The sequence below is a fragment of the Canis lupus genome, chromosome 10 (assembly GCF_003254725.2).
Source record: "Canis lupus dingo isolate Sandy chromosome 10, ASM325472v2, whole genome shotgun sequence".
Lineage (NCBI taxonomy): Eukaryota > Metazoa > Chordata > Mammalia > Carnivora > Canidae > Canis > Canis lupus.
This window is the reverse complement of record NC_064252.1, coordinates 59,134,890-59,147,879: the sequence shown is the minus strand read 5'-3', so window position 1 is coordinate 59,147,879 and position 12,990 is coordinate 59,134,890. Positions and strand designations below refer to the sequence as shown.

The window sequence follows — 12,990 nt, the reverse complement described above, 5'->3', positions numbered from 1 at the left end:
GGGGAGTTTTTAGTTTAGCTTTGTTGTCTGACCACAAGTATTTCAAATGTTTTAGAGAGCTAGGGAATATTAAATGCTGGGCTCCTTTGACATTTATCCATCACTTGAGTGTAATCATTTTAGTTATAAAAAAGAAAGATTTTACTCTTTCTAAATCATTTTCATTTAGTCCTTCTGGCTATTTTTTTAGGTCTTTTAGGATTTTAAAAAGTTAGCCCTAGTGATATACTTCCCGTGGAATTCAGGAAGCTTAAAAAGTTGTTCTATTTATTTTGGGGGATATCTTATAGAAAACTAATTGGTAAACTGTGAAACCCCTAGAAGAAAACATGGAGAAAGCACTCCTTGACTTGGGTCCTGGCAATTATTTTTTTGCATATGATGCCAAAAGCACAGCGACAAAAACAAATATGAACAAGTGGAAGAAAAATCGCTGGAGTAGGTGCTGCTTCTAAAAAGGAAGTGGGTCTGCATCAAACTAAAAAGCTTCTGTACAGTAAAAGGAATGATCAATAAATGAAAAGGCAGCCTATGGAATAGGAGAAAATATTTGCAAAACCATATTATACTGATAGAAGTAAGGAAGGAAGAAACTCTTACAACTCAAAAACAAAAATATAATCCTATTTAAAAATGGTCAAAGGACCTGAATAGATATTTTTCTAAAGAAGATATATTAATGACCAACAGTTTCTTGAAAAGGTGCTCAACATAATTAATCATCAAGGAAATAAAAATCAAAACACAATGAGATATTACTTCACATTTGTTAGAATGGCTATTATAAAAAAGACGAGATAACAAGTGTTGGCAAGGATGTGAAGAGAGGGAATCCTTGTGCACTGTTGGTGGGAATGTAAATTGGTGCAGCCACTCTGGCAAACAGTACCGAGGTTCCTCAAGAAGTTAAAAATAGAACTACTATATGATCCAGTGATCCCACTTACGAGTATATATCAAAAGAAAATGCAATCACTATATCACTATGGCAGCCCCATGTTCATTGCAGTATTATTTATAATAGCCAAGACATGGAAACAAGATGTCTGTCTTTCAACAGATGTATGGATAAAGAAAATGTCTGTATACACAATGGAAAGAAAATGTGGTCTATATACACAATGGAATATCATTGAGCCATGGGGAAAAAAAAGAAAATTCTGTCATTTGCAACAACATGGATGGACATTGAAGGCTCTAAGTGAATTAAACCAGAAAGAGACAGAAATACCGTCTGATATTACATAGACGTGGCATCTTGAAAACTGAACTCATAGAAACAGTAGATTTCTGGTTGCTGGTAGGGAGTTAGAGTGGGAGAATGAGTGAAGATGGCCAAAGAATACAAACTTCTAGTTCTAAGATAAGTTCTGAGGATCTAATATATGGCATGGTGACTATAATAAACAATATCGTATTGTGAACTTGAAATTTGCTAGAGAATAGGTCTTAAAAATTCTCACCATGTACACAAATTGGTAAATATGTGAGGTGAGGGATATGTTAACTACCCTTATTGTGGTAATCATTTTGCAATATACATATAAAATCATCCTGTTGTATACCTTAAATTTACACAATGCTGTATATCAATTATATCTCAAAGCCAAAAAAAGAAAAAGAAAAAAAAAAAAAGGAAAGCTGATTGGCTAAGAATTAGTGATTGTGTCTCCTTAATACTAGCATGATTTGTTCTGTTAACTAGCATAGCCACAGGGTTCCAAGAAGTGAAGCCCTATATGTAATAACTAGTTATATTCTTTAACTTAAGTAATTCTGATTTCTCATGTTATACTTAGCAAAATGAATGAGACTTAGTCAAATCTAGTTGTTTTTTTTTACTGTTAGAATGTTATCAGAGGGTTTTTTTTTAAAATAGCAATTTACTCTAATTTTAATATTCCTTGGATAATATTGAAATAAAACAGTTCTGTGTAATTTAGCTTAGATAAAAGCATGAGCATATTTGGAACATAAACCTAATTCTATCTTTTGTTGAGCTGCCCAATTTAGTAAAAGCATTTCAATAGTACTTCTTAAATGTAGTATGACTTAGAATACTGGAAGCTGCCCAGAATGTAAAAAAAGGAGAATAATTTATATTTAATTGGTCTAAACCTACCTTTCCTAGGTCAATAAGAAGAGAAACCAGCAGCATTAATCAAGATAAAATTATCAGCTGATTAATCAGTGTTCTAATTACTGCATAGTTCTTTACCTTTTCAGTTTTAATTACTAAACCGCATTGTCTTTTCCATATGGCTAACATGTACTTTTTCTCCTACTGAAATCATTAAGATAAAAATATACATTCTAGACATTACAGCATCAAATGTAAGAAATTGCTAGTGCCTCTTAAGAAATTCCCAAACATATAAATAAACTACTAGCGTATACAAGAAAAGAATGATAAATTCATGGCTCTTTAAGTGGGCACAGTAACTCTGATTATGAAACTAAGCTTTTTGAGGCAGTGGGTCTCATCCATCCTATTTCCTTAAATGAATTTATTTAAGTTGTTTCTGGATCCTGTTGCAGTTAAATATAAATTAGAAAAATACATGGGAGAATTAAAAAGTTTTGTTTCGGCAAAGGCCCGAATATTTCTTTTTAGATGTGGTTTTTTGGAGTAAGTTGAGTCTGCTGCATAGTTTTCAACCTCAGCCCTATTGGTATCTGGGTTCCATTGTTCTCCATCGTAGGGGGCTGTCCTGTGCACTGTAGCAGTGTTCTTAGCAGCGCCCCTGGCCTCTACCCATTAGACACCATTAGCAATAGCCAACTACTGCTTTTCGACGAACAAAATTGTCTCCAGACACTGACAAATATTTCCTGGAGGTAACCCTCCCCCCCCCCCCCCCCACATTGGGAACCTGATTTCACTATATGGCTACTATTAAGACACTTATTTTAATACACATATACTGTATAATAAGGCATCCTTGCCAGATGAGGATTTTTTTCTATAGGTCACATATTTTGATGTAAAATTTTCCAGACACATTGATGATATAACAGTGGTGATCATCATGATGATGACAGCAGTAGCTAATGTTCACTAAGCACATTGCTGTCAGCCACTGTATGAAGGATCTATATGCAGTACTTTATTTAAACTTCAAAGTAGCCCAATGAAGGAGGCCTCTTCCCTCTCTTACAGAGTTCAGCAAGCTCAAACAGAGCTCAGACCACACAGCTAGCACTTCCATGCCACTTTTGATAGGTATGATTCAAAATAACCATTCTTGAGGAAGATTTCTCATTTCTAAGAAGGTAAGAAAGTTTACTTTCTTCCTTGAAATAGTTTTGACCGCCTTTTCAGTTGTGTCCATCTGTAATCTTTTAAGGAAATTCACGTGTGAGATTTGGGTTTATGTAGACACTACAATTCCAAGATGGACTTGTCTGGAGTTTAACTGAAAAGACAGTAATGGGGCTGAATTTAGTGAACAGAGCATTGTAGTCATTTAATAATTAAAAGATGGTTTCTCTGAAATGAAAGTATTTTTAGCAAGTTGTTTTTCCTTTTTCCTTCTCTTCTTTCTTCCCTTCTCTTCCCTTTTCATTCTTTTCCATTTTCTAGAAGATGCCACATTATCTCCATTATGCATTATATATGCTTGACATTGGAAAACCATGGAGTTTGGCTTACTACTTGCAACTAAGTGACTTAAGCACTAATTAATTCTATTTGCATGGTCTGAATGCACAAATCATATGTGGCAAAGACCTAACTTACCTTTTAGCTACCTTATTCAGCTCTAAGTATTTTCCCCACCAAATAGGCTTAACATTTTACATCTCCTACTAAATATTATTATTGTTTTTCATTTTAGATTTGGCTTAGATGACATAAATGCTAACGTGTCAATCCTATACTTTGAATTATTTGCAACTCCACTTTTCAGAGAAAAATATTCAAAAAATTGGAGTGAATGTTCATGACTGCTTTCCAGCATTAGAGCCTGTTGTATGACATATGGCATGTATAGGTATAGAACTCGTAAGTAGCAATAGTCAGCCTTTATACTTATAGTGATTCAGCTGTGATGGGTTCCTTATTTCCTTTTATTTATTTTTTAAAAAGATTATTTATTTTGGGGAGGGGAGGGGAGGCATGGGGGAGAAGCAAAGGGAGAAGGAGAGAGGGAGAATCTCCAGCAGTAGACTCTGTGCTGAGCCTGGGGCCCGCTGCAGGGCTTGATGTGAGGCTTGACACTGAGATCATGGCCTGAGCTGAAACCAAGAGTTGGATGCTTAACTGATGGAGTCATTCAGGTGCCCCTCCTTATTACTTTTAAATGTATCATAATAAAAGTGCTTATTGCTTTTCATTCTTTGTAGGAGGATGAAGAATGCTTGCAAAGCTAGGACAAGAGATAAGTGAATGTACAATCCTTATATAGGGTGCAGGGATTTTTATAGGGTCTCCTCTATTTAGTATAATGTTCTGTGTTCCTTAAGCATAATGCTACTGGAAAATGAATTGGCATAATGTTTAAATTATAAGAGGAAAACAAACTTGAAATGAAAATCATTTGCTGAGAACAATGGTAGACTAGGCCAGTTACCTCAGTCCCTCATTGTAATGAATTAAAATACCATTCCTAAAATAGTATGTCAGTCATGTTCAGCTTGTTTTGCAGATGTCTGCTTTGCAATTTTTGATGAGGATCTTGCATAAACTGTTAGGCTGGTCAAACACAGCATAGAAAGCAATTGGATGTTACAGGTACATGGTGTCTTTATATATTACAATAGTGCTACTACTCATCAGAGATCAGTTTCCATAATACTTAACAAAGTATATCAAAGAAGCCAGGGAGAAAAAAAGAAAAAAGAAAAGATGGACACATAAAAGAAAAGTAGTCAGAGAACAAGCGCTGACAATTCACAAAAGAAGAAGTACAAATTTAAATTTAAGGAAAGCATGCCTTATATTTTGGTAAGCCAAATACTGCAAACTATACTACAATGAGTTTCTCATTCTTGGCAAACAAATTAATATAAATGTTGAAGACAATAATAACCCGACATTGAGATGGAAGTTAGTATAACTTTACTGGAGTGCAGTTAGGTGAAATGGGAATATAAATTTTAAAATGTAAATTTACTTTGCTTCAGATATTTAATTTTTAGGAGCTTTTCTTAAATATAAACATGTGCACATAGATGTTAACAACAAGGAACTATAAGATTTTTAGCTATTGCATGTTTTCTGTATTGGCAAAACTGTTATAATTAGAATATCACCATTTTATAATACTGATTATGGATCAGTACTGGATCTGCTAACATCAGAAAAAGAAAGACAGTCCAATATTATATACCACTTGAGGGCATCGTATCCTACAACCTAAGAAATATTGCCAAAACGTGGCACCTGAATCTGAGCAAAATTCTAGATTTAAGTAGCTATTTCTAGGAAATGCAGTCAATAGAAGAACACATTAAATGATACAAATGATGGTGCAATCAGCACAGGATAGGAGAAATACCAAAAGTCTATTGAACGATTTTTTTTTTCTTTTTCTTATTTTCCCTAACAAATAAGTTGCAAGGGAATAAAAAGAGAGATGCAGAGGAATCTTTTGATTAAAAGAGACATTAACTATTTATAGTGTGTGGATCTTACTGGATGCTGATCAATTTGAAGAAGGAAGGAAGAGGGAGGAAAGAGGGAGGGAGGGATGGAGGAAAGAGAGAGAGAGAGTCAGGGAGAGAAAGCACTAGTTGGGTATTTGATGATACAAAAGAATTATTGCAAATTTTCTGATGGATGATATTGATATTATAATTTTTTTAAAGTTCTCCTTTCAAGAGATAGGTGAGAGTATGAATGAAATAAGACTACCCATGAGTGGATAACCATTGAGACTGAGTCATGAGTACATGGTAGTTCATTAGATCAGGCTTGCTGAAAAATCAACAAGAACCTTAAATGTTTAACAATATGGCTTTGATTAAATAATTTATGGCATATCCATGAAATAAAATAATATGCAGTCAATAAAATGATCTTTATATTATATATTATGTAGACTAGTTAAGACTATGGGTGTTCAGTTCATAAAATATTAATAAATGTAAAAAGGTTACAAAGCAGCACACAGGCAATTATCCCATTCAAATACATAGAATGAAAATAAAGGCCCCCAAATTAGCAGTAATTATCTCTGAGTGAGAGGATTATGGCGATTTTATTTTCTTCTTTGTGCTTTTTTTGTGTATTTTTCAAATAAATATGCATCTATTTAGTTATTAAATTTATAATATCATTAAAACAATAAAAAGAACAAATATATTTTAGAAAACTTTTCTCTGTAAGCGATGGAAACAAAATGTGTATTCTGTAAGAATAGAAGTTTTTTTTATGTAAACAAAGCCTTCTTTTGTGATTATATGTTATAAAATAATGTATTACAACCACTTGGCTGGGAGAAGTCAAGGAAAATTAATTTTGTTATGTATATCTTGTTTAAGAAAGCAGTGAAGTGTGGATTTTTTTTTTTTTAGAGAGGAAGGGTCAAAGAGAAAGTCTAGCATATACAGAACACCTGGATTAAGCTATATGCATTACTGTTGCAATTCTTATTATAAACTATGGAGGTTTACTTATATGTCTGTTTTATAGGTGAGGAAATAGAAATGTGAGTTCAGCAACATGTAACTGCTGGAGCTGGGTGTCAAGCCAAGGTCATTCTGGCTTCCACTAGGTGCTGGGTGAAAATTTGACCCTTTTATTAGACTGTGTATTTCCTCAGGGTCAAAATGGTGTTTTGGTATTACCATGCTATGAAAGCTAAAGATCATATAATCTATTCTTTTGATACTTGTTATCTAGTTTCTAGAATATTCTCATTAAAAGGATTAAAATAAAGTTTGAACCTTAAAATCTATTTTATTTGAGAAGAAAATGAAATGATAAGCAATATCTCAATCCATAGTTTTGCCTGATAAATAATGTGAGGACATCCCTTCACTCTTGATTTTCCTGATGGGTGCCTCTTATAGCAAGGTAGAGCATCCGCAATGACATCTGAAGTGGCTAAGGATCACCCAGCTCTATATCCTTAACCAGTATTCACATCACAGATTCTTTGATATGACCATTTAAATAATTTTTATCAGATAGGGCATAGAGCTTGGGGGGTGGGGGTTGGTCCTTGATTGATTGATTGATTGATTATTTTATTTTATTTTATTTTAAATATTTCATTTATTCATGAGAGAGAGAGAGAGAGGGGCAGAGACAACAGGCAGAGGGAGAAGCAGGCCCCCTGCAGGGAACTCGATGTGGGACTTGATCCTGGGACTCCAGGATCATGCTGTGGGCTGAAGGCAGGTGCCAAACCGCAAAGCCACCCAGGGGTACCCCCCCCTTTTTGTTTACTTCAAGGGATACCTATTAGAGTACATGCAGTAAAATATACAGAATAGAATCCACTAACTGATAAGGGTTAGTTCATTGTCAAGGGGGGAGTCCAGAAAGGAAGAATGAAACATGTAACCGGTTGAGCATTTTAATGAGGGAGGTGACTGTCCCTGTTGGCACATTTATTCTTCCTTCTACAACCTTTGTTGAGCACCTGTCATGCACAGGCTACCACCTTGGTGAAGTCTCAGAAAAAAACCTTTTAATATTTGCAAATATTAAATATTAAATAAAATATTTAATATTTGCAAATAGGCTAAAGGCATTTTATATAGTTGTAGATACAGTGTCGAGTTCAGCCTAGATAGTTATTGAGGCAATGGGCCTTTGCCCACTTAGAATGGACTAGCACTTAGTGAAGTTGACAAAATAAGCATTGAAAACACAGACGGAAGGGAAGCTACCTGGAACAAAAGAAACTACACCCGGGGAGGGGATACACACACATGCACACAAGTATCATATATCTATATAATCTTAGAAAATATTAATATATTTCAATTTGAACGTTTGGAATACATTCAATATGGGAATCTTGGCACTTTATACCAATATGCTTCAGAGACAAAGCATCATGGTCTTTAGGTAGGAGCGTGTATTAGCATACTGGCAGTGCTGTTAGTTTTGCTTCCAAAATATATTAATGAAGATATTATCTTGATTATTTTGACCCTTCACAGAGATTTCTCTTTAATTATAGCCTTTATCCCAATATAAGGGTAATTTCTTGACCAATCAATTCACTTATCTCTATTCTAATAATTCTATAAAAAATAATGTGAAAACGGCATCTGCTCACTTTTCTAGATTAAAAAAAAATCATGGGTAATTGTTCTTAATATTATGGAGAAATTTACATCTCTTGTAATTCAAGATTTCAAGTAGAAGTCTCCATTTGAGAGACTCAAGTAGCAAATCTATTGTATGTTTTTGCATTTTCTGAAAATTATGTGTTTTGCAGGCACTCTTAAGTTACTTTCCTTTTCTCTTTCTAATTACGGCCATTATTATAGTTTTCTAAATACAGCAGCAATTGAGTTGTTCTGTACTCACGTATAGAAGATGTAAGAGTAATGGATAATTAGAGCTGCAGCTGGCTGTCCTTTACTACGTCTGCACTTTTGGCAGTTCTTTGACCTTCGTGTTTTTGTTTCTACCTTAGCATAAATCTTACATTGCAGAAATAACTTCTTTCTGAATTTACACCAAATGCAGAGAATCAATTTAAACTAGTTTGACTATGTCTTAAAATGTCTTGAACTTTGTTGAAACAGGTAGGAGCTTCCGTTGCTTCAGAATTGCTAAGAATTAATTTTTTTTTATCTAGAAAAGCGAGCAGATGCCCTCTTTTGGTTTTTGACACAAACTCTTGTCATGCATCACAGTAATTATCAACCATATACTGGGATAAATATCCGAGCCTATGATTAGCTTCGTGCTTCAGATTTTTTTCTGAGTTGAATTGAATTTTGGTCTTGTTTGACTAAATATTATAGTCCATTTTGCTGGCCTGTATTAAATGTGTAGTGTTCTATTTATTGGAGTTGAGGCTCTTGTTCTGTGATCATCTTTCTGACCACTTAAGAAAGAGCATGAGTACTTACAAGTACTGCAAACACACCGGTCATTGAACATATCAATGAGTAAAAGGTGAGTGGGTTGGCAATAAATGAGAGAGAAGTACCTTTGTTTCAATATTTATTGAGGATTGTTTTTAATGAAGTGTTCTGTCTAGAGTGGAAATACTGCCATTTCTCTCCCTCTTCATATCTCTTTAGTGGGTCAAGTTGCTGTCTGTGGCTGTATCTTCATTATTTAGAGATCTTGGAAAAGGCTGAAAGTCTCACCTTAGGTATCAATTAAGTATTGCTGTTTTCCATGAATATGGCAGAGTAGAAATTCACCCTCTCTAATGCATATACCAACACATACGCACGCACGCACACACGCATGCATACACAAAATCGAACCAGTTTCCAATGTGCTCTAGTCTTCAAGTCTGTTTCTTCTTAAGAATCTATTTCTGACCTTGCATAATGATTTGATGATTAACCTCATTTCTCTTGCCAGCTTCCCACATCTTCACTCTTAAAACATATATATTTTGTTAATTCTACCCACTTGAAATTCTGAAAATTATAATTTATTAATTAAAAAATTGTATTTTTTTTCTCCTTTCATCCCCATGGGCATGGTGTTATTATAGTCTCATCTTGAATTACTGCACCACCACCCCACCTGATACACCTGCTTCCAATTTCACTACTTTCCAAATATCTATATCCCTAGCAAAATGTGTTTTTAACGTTTACTTGCTTTAAACCCACTTTCTTTTGCCACCTTTGTAATATCCAAACTCCTCAATATCTTAGATAAGATCCGTTTTGACCTGCTTCTGCCTCCCTTTCCAATCCAACTCTCCCCATACTTCTTTTGCATCTTATTCTGAAGCTGCAAGGAACTACCTGCAATTCTTAGGATGCTTTGTGTCTCTGGCATCCTTGCCTGAAATGCCCTCTGTATTGGGTTGAATAGTATTGACCCCAAATGTATGTTTATCAGGAACCTAAGAATGTCATCTTCTTAGTCAATGAGGTCTTTACAGCTGTAATTAGCCAAGATGGAAGCATTCAAGGGGGTGGACCCCACAAGCCAATATGACTGATGTCCTTATAAGAAAAGGAGAAGAAACACCAGTAAGTCCTCACAGAGACAAAAGCAGAGATTGGAATGTTGCCTCTACAAACTAGGGAAGGCCAAGGATTGTTGCAATACCAGAAGCTGGGAGAGAGGCATGGACGTTTCCTCCTTCCTGGTCTACAGAAGGAACCAAACCTGCCAACACCTTGTATGTAGACTGCTAGCCTCCAGCACTGTGACGGAATAGATTTCTGTTCTTTGAAGGTAACCAGTTTGTGGTAATTTGTTAGGGCAGTCCTCTGAAATGAATTATTCTCACCAGCCCACTCCCAACTGAAGTAGCCTCTAGGACCCAACAGGCCTGGGGTGGCGGTGGTGGGGGAGGTGAGGGGGCACCTCTGGGCACCAGGGACTTCTCTGTTCTCTCGCTGTGTTGGAACCACCAGCCAGTGAGCTTCTTGAAAACAGCACAGGAATCTTGGCTCTCTGTCTCCAGCATCCAGCACAGTGCTTGGCCTAAAACTGGAGAGGATTTTGTTGCTTAAATCACTGAAATGACAGAGTTCTGATGCGGGTTACCACATATTCCTTTTAACTCTTGTATTTTGTTTTGTTGCATTTTGTTTGTAATGGAAGACTTAAAATGAGGCATCAGGGGAGTGTTCATGATTTTGATTTTTCTTGTGAGGAGTCCTGGTGAATAGCTGCTTGTTCTTCAGGCACGAGGTTCTGCAGTCACTGGAAAATCCAGCGTGGCTGTTGGTTAATCTCTCAGCAGAGATGAGTTCTTCTGGTTGGTGAGCTAGCTTCTTCAGAACCTGAGAGCTGCCTCCATGGGACCTTTGGTGAGGGAGAAGAAGTGTTGAAACTCAGGGGACACCCAGGGGCTTTCTGTTCAGAGTAATTAAATGAGAAGAGTGGCAACGATTACCTACAATAAGTTCTGGAGTTTTGGGTACCTTGTTTCATTTCTGTGCTCACTTCCCACCCCAGACATTCTCTGCCCCTCCTCTCTCTCTACTCCACCATCCACGTACAGAAAGTCAAAATTTAATCTCCTGCTTCTGAAAGTTCCTCAGCGATCCTAATTTTCTTTCCCACGAACCACCAATGTTGAGTGTCATTTCATTCTTCTCTTACAAGGTGACTAGAAGCAAAAGATAAGAGATTAAAATTATTTTTTTCTCTAGAACCAAGCCCCTTCCCTTTTGATTCCTCATTAGACAAAATGAATCTAAAAAATCTTAATGGATTTGATAGCTTTGTTGCACATCTAGAAAAATTTATCCTACGGAGGGGAGAAAGAAAAAAAAAACCCACCACCCACACACCCCACACATCAATTATTTGGTTAAGTGATGAGAAACGAAAGGCCAAGTTTGGAAATTGTTCAAGTTTTCTATGAATATTCATAAATAATTAACGTGCATCTCAATTTAGAACCTAACAGCAGTTCATTTAAATTTTTTTGTTTTGTTTTTAATATCTGAGTTAATTATACGCTGAGGCCTGGTTTCTGGGTCTTCTCAGCCAGTGGCTATTGAATAACTGCAGTTGGTGAAAATAATCCTGAGCCGTCGCCGTGTGGGCCTGCAGCTGGAGGAGGCCGCGGACTCAGCCCCTGCGAGGAAGACTGGCCTCCCGGGGAGGGTGCTCTTTCCCCTTCCCGGCTCGGAATCTTTTCACTAAGAGCTTTACACCTTTGAGGGCAAATTCCTTTCTTTAGCATCCCCCACCCCCTCACCCCCCAAGCCCCAAACAAGAGAGCGAGAGGAAAAATGTAAATAGATGGTGAAAAGCTAGGAGGCTACTCGCTCCTGGGGGTTTCAGGCCCTGGGGCAGCCACGTGCGTAGCCCTGCGAGGATGCGCAGATCGCAAACCCCTAAGGGCAAACCCCCCCCCCCAAAACACAAAACCCCAAAAAGCACCAGGAAGAAGTCGGTCCAACCGGGTAGAAAGGACGCCTGCACTTTGTGAAACGCGGCTGCTCAGAAGAAGAATCCGAGCCCTGGGCTGTTGGCCTCCTGCAAGGAGGCCGTTCGGGGGCGGCCCCTTTTGTGTCTCCGCCGCGTCCGGGCTGGAGGATGGAGCCGTCGTGGACAAAGGGTCGGCGGAGGGCGGAGGGCAGGGTGTGAACTCTTCAGGAGGCTGCTTTCAGCCCGCTCCAGCGGCCCGGCTTTGAGCCGCTCGCCCTGTCCGGACGCGCGCCGGGCCGGGGCGCCGACCGCGGGGTAACACTGCCATCTAGTGGCCGCCCCGCGCCCGCGCCCGCGCCCGCGCCCTGCCCTCGGCCGCCGCCGCCGCCGCCGCCGCCGCCGCCGCCGCCGCCGCCGTCCTCCCCGGCTCGCCCCCGCTCGCGCGCGCTCTCTCCCTCTGTCTCTCTCTCTCCCTCTCTCTCTCTTTTTTTTTAAAAAAGAGGGTTTTTTTTTTGTTGGTTTTTTTTTTTTTTTTTTTTTATCCAGTCAAAGAAAAAAAAAAAAAAACTAGCTCTTGGAAAACAACCAACTCTGTTGGAACTCAGAGATAATAATCAGTTTCTCTGGGCTTGTGAAATTGGCTCATTAAGCTTGCTTTTTAACAGAAAATATTGGAAGCGATTAAGTCTGCTTTACTGAGTGGGCATGAAATGGCCAACCTCCGGCCACCCACAGCTCCTAGGTGCCTGGCGCCGTTTTATGCATGCAGCGTAATGTCTTTACTTGAAGTGCTGTTTATTCATCACCTGCTTATTTATCTCTTTGCATTTGGCAGGCACATCGATCAATGTTAAACTGTCACACAAGGTTATTTTTCTTTTACATAACAGTATAGGCCTAAGGTAGTGGCATATTAAAAGTAATAACTTTCTAACTTGTAGCTCAAGATGACAGCCCCATTTTTACCCGAATATATTACAGCCCGGGATCCCTCATTC

General features: G+C 37.8%; 1 long non-coding RNA gene across 1 annotated transcript; it reads right to left on the bottom strand.

Annotated features, from left to right (window-relative positions):
- Positions 1-8,152: 8,152 nt before the first annotated feature.
- On the bottom strand, positions 8,153-12,302 carry LOC112672640 (uncharacterized). The gene is made up of 3 exons (XR_003144395.3): positions 12,005-12,302; positions 11,113-11,222; positions 8,153-10,915 (listed from the first exon to the last, which is right to left on the bottom strand). It is a non-coding gene; the product is annotated as an uncharacterized LOC112672640 (long non-coding RNA).
- Positions 12,303-12,990: the final 688 nt, after the last annotated feature.